Source organism: Lycium barbarum, chromosome 4 (assembly GCF_019175385.1).
Source record: "Lycium barbarum isolate Lr01 chromosome 4, ASM1917538v2, whole genome shotgun sequence".
In the NCBI taxonomy this organism is placed as follows: Eukaryota; Viridiplantae; Streptophyta; class Magnoliopsida; order Solanales; family Solanaceae; genus Lycium; species Lycium barbarum.
Genome location: NC_083340.1, coordinates 67,277,177 through 67,284,397, shown reverse-complemented (window position 1 = coordinate 67,284,397; position 7,221 = coordinate 67,277,177).

The following is a 7,221-nucleotide window of genomic DNA, read 5'->3' as shown; positions in this document are numbered from 1 at the left end:
CCCGAATTGTAGAAAAGCATAGCAAATGGGTCATCCATGAGTGAATAGTGCCATGAGTGAATGGTAGTTGGATTGAATCATGAATGTTAGTGTGTTGTGAGTATGAATACGTTATAAATGACATGTAGACCATGAGATAAGTGTGATACATGGGAAAATACGATAGCGAACCTACAACTATAAATGTGGGAAAAATGAAGAGAAATGGTGGATCATGGTTATTGTATATGAATGATGATTATTGATTGCTATATTGTGATTGTTGTTATAAGTGTTGGGAGTTGATATGGAAGATAGGAGAAGTAGTATAAACAAAGGAAGTGCTGCCCAATTTTCTCTAGAAATAATAGTGCGTTCTTATAGTTGGTTAACTAATGTTAGTACGAATCCTCTTTTTGAAGGTAGAGACGTGACATTGAAGGAGAACAAGCGAACGCTAGATTGCTTAAACGAGAAAGGTATGTGAGGCTTAACTCTTCTTTAAAAAGGCATGAATCCTTCAAGCTTTCCACAAATCCTTCTAGAAGATGAAGCTTAAGAGTCCTTCTATATATTAAATCCCCTATGAGCATGATAGTGATGACAATGAGCTAGAGTCTAGAGACTCAAGAAATTGTGGCATGTTGTTCCTACAATGCTAATGATGTTATTACTGTAAACACTTGCCTTATGTTTTATTCCCTTCAAGGAGAGGCATGGTACTCATAAATTTCCATAATACAATCGGGGGTTCACGACCTTACGTCACCCCGACATAGTATGGTTGTCTTAAAGCCTAATGAATGATATTACTGCTAATGTATGATATGACAATAAGATGATAAGTAATGCTAACTTGTAACACTATGGGATACATGGAACACTAAGAAATGATAACATGATGCTATGGCTTGAGATGTATAATAATGTCGTGTTATGATTGATGTTGTGATGATAAGACTTCCACCGTGCCTATATGGCCGGGCATGTCACCGCTAATGTGGGCTGCGTATGATTCCACCGCACCTATATGGCCAGGCATGTCACCGCTAATGCGGGCTGCTATATTTACACCGAGCCGAGAGGGTCGGGCATGATCACCACTAGTGGGCGGCGTATGAGGGTTACTCGGACGCGGGTGACGATACAGATTATGATGTGATGATGTATATGATGACGTACGTGATGATGTATGGGATGTGATAACATGTATACTATGATTATGTAAAATGTGAGATATGAAAGTAATATGATTGCCTATGACATTTGTGCAGGTTATATCTTTGTCCCATGACTCATGATCTTTCTATTATGCTTGTTTGTTTCATTCCTGCCCTACATACTCAGTGCAATATTCGTACTGACGTCCTTTTTCTTTGGACGCTGTGTTCATGCCCACGGGTAGACAGGGGGGAGATCTTGCTCCGGATTCTTAGAGGCTGCTAGCTGACTGAAAGCCCTCCATTGTCCCGGAGGTGCCTATGATGATTCTTTTGTATACAGTTGTAGATGTCATCTCTTAGAAGCTCGTAGATACTCGACGTGGGTCGTGTGGTTTCATGGCATGGTCATTAGGTATATATATATATGTATATAATATTTTGCTAGCCTACGGGCTCGTATCTATAAAAGGATTTTGTTTCTAAATGAAAAAATGAATTTTATTATAAATTGAGCATGAATCGGATAAATGATTGCTAAATAAGCTTAAGAAGTGATGGGAAGAGCGGTGCTCGGTGGTTAGCCCCGGGTACCCGTCACGGCCCCTAGCTAGGTCATGACAAAGTGGTATCAGAGCAGTTTGTTCCTAGGAAGTGTCTACGAGCCGTGTCTAGTAGAGTCTTATTTATGGTGTGTAGCGTGCCACATCAATAAACAAGGGGCTACGGGGCATTTAGGAAAAATGACCATCTTTCTTCTATGAGATCGTGCGATAGAGCCGTGTATACGATGTTATCCTCCCTAATAGTGTGTTATGATTTCAGAATGCCACCAAAGGGAAAAGCTACAGCTGCCCAGAAAGACAAGATTACAACAAAGAGGCGGGTAGAAAGAGAGCCTCCGATGAATGTAGAGGATGGCGAATCACACAACGAGGCCTTGTCAAATACTTTTTCTACCCCGCCCAATGTGGGAGAGCAAGGAGGAGCCCCAGCTCCAATTCCTCCGCCGGCTGTTTCGGGTCAACAAATGACCGAGGTTATTCAGTTATTTACCCAATTGGTTTCTGCACAAGCACAACGACAAAATGTGAGCTCAAGTGACCGGGCAGCAAGTACAAAGGCCCGTGATTTTATGAGTCTAAATCCCCCGAAATTCTTCGGGTCAAAGCCGGAGGAAGACCCCAAGTTTTATTGATGCAATATTGAGGACATTGAAGATTGTCCATGCCTCCGAAACCGAATCCGTGGAGTTGGCATCCTACAGACTCCGGGATGTGGCGGTGTTATGGTACAACAATTGGGTGTTATAAAGAGGGGAGAATGCACCTCCTCCGGTTTGGAAAGAGTTTGTAGATGCTTTCATTCGCCACTATTTGCCACCCGAGGTCCGCCGAGCTAGAGCGGACAGATTTCTAAATTTGAGACAGGGAAACATGAGTGCCCGGGAGTATAGCATGCAATTCAATTCTTTGGCTAGATATGCTCCGACTATGGTGGCCAACATGGGATATCGGGTACATAGATTTGTGAGTGGTTTGGGACCACATTTATTCAGAGATTGTCTGACGGCTTCCTTGCAAGATGGGATGGACATTTCCCGGATACAGGCCCATGTTCAGAATTTAGATAGGCGACAACAACAACAAAGGGGCGATCGCGGCGGTGATAGGAGGCAAAACAAAAGGGCTAGATCTGAGGGCACAGGTGGTGATAATAAAGAGGGATCGAGGCAGGCTTATTCCCGACATTCAGGCCAGTCAGCGACTAGTGCACCTCTCCGGTTCGTGGACAGGGGATTTGATCGCTCTTTTTCGTCGGGACTGGGTCAGAGCTCGAGAGCTTCGGGTTCCCAGTTTGGGGGTGATTACAGTCAGAGGAGACCACCAGTTCCACGATGTAGTCGGTGCCGCAAATTACATTTAGGGCCGTGTTGTCAAAACACTGATGGTTGTTATGTTTGTGGGCAGACTGGACATTTGATGCGAGATTGTCCCTCGCGATATGGTAGAGGTGGGGTTCAGCCCACAGGCTCAGCAGCGAGTTCCTCATCAGCACGCCTCGCAGGGCAGACTCCTCAGATGACAGCAGGCCAAGGTAGAGGCCGAGGAGAAGCATCTACTTCGGGTGCCACTGAGCCCCGTGTATATACTTTAGCGTGACGACAGGATCTCGAGTCCTCTCCGGATATAGTCACAGGTATCTTGTCTATATTCTCCCGTGATGTGTATGCGTTGATAGATCCGAGTTCTACATTTTCTTATATTACTCCATATGTTGCTAGTTGTATTGGGGTGAAACCCGAGTCAATTAAACCCCTTGAGGTACTAACTCCAGTTGGTGAACCTGTGATAGCAAGACAAGTGTACAAAAATTATGTTATTGTGATATGCGATCGTCAGACCCAAGCTGAATTGATTGAGTTAGAAATGGTAGATTTCGATGTAATCATGGGTATGGATTGGTTGGCTTCGTGTTATGCAAATGTTGATTGTCGCACAAAAGTGGTTCGATTCCAATTTCCGGGAGAGCTCGTGCTTGAATGGCAGGGTAATACAGCATCTCCAAAAGGTAGGTTTATTTCCTACCTCAAGGCAAGGAAGATGATAGCCAAGGGCTATATTTATCACATAGTTCGGGTTCATGATACCGAGGCAAAGCCATCAATTTTCCAGTTAGTTGCGGTGGTGAATGAGTTTCCAGACGTATTTCCAGATGAACTTCCAGGTCTTCCACCAGAAAGGGAAATTGATTTCGCTATTGATGTATTGCCGGACACAAAGCCTATTTTTATTCCTCCTTATCGGATGGCTCCGGCAGAATTAAAAGAGCTAAAGGCGCAGTTGAAAGACTTGCTGGAGAAGGGATTCATTAGACCTAGTTCATCACCATGGGGAGCACCGGTCTTGTTTGTGAGAAAGAAAGACGGATCTCTACGAATGTGTATCGACTACAGGAAATTGAACAAAGTGACGATAAAGAACAGATATCCTGTTCCAAGGATTGATGAACTATTCGATCAATTGCAAGGCGCTAAGTGGTTTTCAAAAATAGATTTGAGGTCGGGCTACCATCAAGTGAGAGTTAGAGAAGCGGATATTCCTAAAACGACCTTCAGAACGAGATACGGACATTATGAATTCCGAGTGATGTCATTCGAGTTGACTAATGCTCTGGCTGTATTTATGAATTTGATGAACAACGTATTCAGGCCTCTCTTGGATCTATTTGTGATTGTATTTATTGATGACATTCTGGTATATTCTCGCACGGAATCGGAACATGCAGATTATTTGAGGATCATTCTTGGTATTCTTCGAGCCCGGGAGCTATATGCAAAATTTACGAAGTGCGAGTTTTGGCTGAATTCTGTGACATTTCTGGGCCATGTTATTTCCAATGACGGTATTCGAGTCGACACTCAGAAAATTGAAGCAGTGAAGACTTGGCCAAGGCCTACGACGCCTACAGAAGTTCGTAGTTTTCTGGGTTTAGCAGGCTATTATAGAAGGTTTGTAGAGGGCTTTTCATCTATTTCAGCCCCATTGATGAAGTTAACCCAGAAGTCGGCTAAATTCCAATGGAATGACGCTTGTGAACATAGTTTCCAAGAGTTGAAAAACAGGTTGACCTCAGCTCCAGTTTTAACACTTCCAGAAGGGCCAGATGGCTACGTTGTGTATTGTGATGCTTCCGGTGTGGGATTAGGATGCGTGTTGATGCAGCATGGTAAAGTTATTGCATATGCTTCGAGACAATTGCGGAAACATGAAAAGAACTATCCGACGCATGATCTTGAATTGGCTGCGGTTATTCATGCCTTGAAAATGTGGAGGCATTATTTGTATGGTGTGCACGTTGATATCTATACAGATCACAAAATCCTCCAGTACATTTTCAAGCAAAGGGAGTTGAATTTGCAACAGAGGCGGTGGCTAGAATTATTAAAAGATTATGATGTTAACATTTTATATCACCCTGGGAAGGCGAATGTAGTAGCCGATGCACTTAGCCTCTGGTCAATGGGCAACAACAACAACAACAACAGCCCAGTGAAATCCCACATCTTGGGGTCTGGGGAGGGTATAATGTACGCAGACCTTACTCCGGTCAATGGGCAGTTTATGTGAAATCCCTCAGGAAAGGAGAGAGATGATTCAAGAACTTCATTGATTGGCTAATCTTGGAGTGCGTGTAATTGATTAAGGTGATGCAGGTATTAGTATCAAAGATTCCGCAATTTCGTCCTTAGATCTGGAAGTGAAGGAACGATAGTATGAAGATCCTCAGTTATGTCATTATAGAGACGCATGGCATGGAAAGGAAAAGTCTCCGTTGGAAGTTTCTAGTGATGGAATTCTTAGATACCGAGGCAGGTTGTGTGTGCCGAATGTGGCGGAATTGCGCCAACGAATTCTAGAAGAAGCACATTGCTCTCGATATTCTATTCACCCGGGTTCAACCAAAATGTATCATGATCTCAAGATGATATATTGGTGGGATGGCATGAAGAGAGACATAGCAGAATTTGTGGAACAATGTCCAAATTGCCAACAGGTAAAAGTTGAGCATCAGAAGCCAGGAGGCTTATTGCAAGCGATAGAAATACCCACCTGGAAATGGGAAGTGATTAACATGGATTTCATCGTGGGATTACCTCGTTCTCGTGGTAAATATGATTCTATATGGGTGATCGTGGATAGATTGACAAAAGCAGCCATTTTCTTCCAGTTAGGACCACGTACTCAGCAGAAGACTATGCAAGGCTGTATCTTAAAGAAATCGTGCGACTCCATGGTATCCCACTGTCTATTATCACGGATAGAGGAGCACAGTTCACAGCTAAATTTTGGAAGTCCTTTCAAGAAGGTTTGGGCACGCAAGTGAAGTTTAGCACAGCATTTCATCCACAGACTGATGGGCAGGCCGAGCGTACCATTCAAACTTTAGAAGATATGCTATGAGCATGTGTACTGTATTTCGGTGGTAGTTGGGATAAGCATTTACCCCTTATCTAATTTGCATACAATAATAACTATCATTCTAGTATACAAATGGCTCTATATGAAGCGTTATACAGAAGGAAATGTAGATCTCCAATCGGATGGTTCGAAATAGGAGAAGCACGGTTAGTGGGCCCTGAATTGATTCAACAAGCAGTAGAAAAGGTCAAGGTGATTCGAGATCAGTTGTTGATGGCCCAAATTCGCCAAAAGTCCTATGCGGACAACTGCCGACGAGACTTGGAGTTTCAAGTTAATGATTGGGTATTTTTGAAAGTGTCACCAATGAAAGGGGTGATGAGATTTGGTAAGAAAGGGAAACTAAGTCCTAGGTACATCGGACCCTACAAAATCATTCGCAAAGTGGGACAGGTAGCATATGAATTGGAATTACCTTCGGAGCTTGAATCAGTCCATCCAGTCTTTCATGTTTCGATTCTCCGCAAGTGTGTTGGAGATCCCACAAGGATTGTCCCGATAGGCGATGTGCAGATAACAGAAAGGCTAACTTATGAAAAGGTTCCTATTGCCATCTTGGATATGCAAGTGCGAAAGCTTCGAAATAAAGAGATAGCTTCAGTCAAAGTCCTATGGCAAAACAACAATCGGGAAGAAATGACTTGGGAGGCAGAAGAGAAGATGAGGTCCAAGTATCCGCACTTTTTCCAACCCCCAGGAGAGATACAAAATGAAACGCCGACAATATAAGGTATGTATGCTTTATCATTATGTTTTTGGTCGTGTGTGGCCATAGATATGTTGCTATTGTGATGTATCCCTGTGAGGCGATGATATCATGGGTTGTTGTGACAGGTTGGTAATGCCAAGTTACAGGGGAAACTCTGGCGAAATGTTCATAGAATTCCGAGTGTTCAACATTCGGGGACGAATGATCGAAAAGGGGGGGAGAATGTTACACCTTGGAAAATCCCCCGTACATGTACAGTGAATAGGCTAACAGAGGACGTGGTGTATACGATGTTTTGACGAGTAAGAGAGAGTATTAGATGGTCCTTAACGAGGTTTTAAAGGCATACAACGCAAGGAAAGAAAGTTGCTAAGGAAAGCGAACCATATGT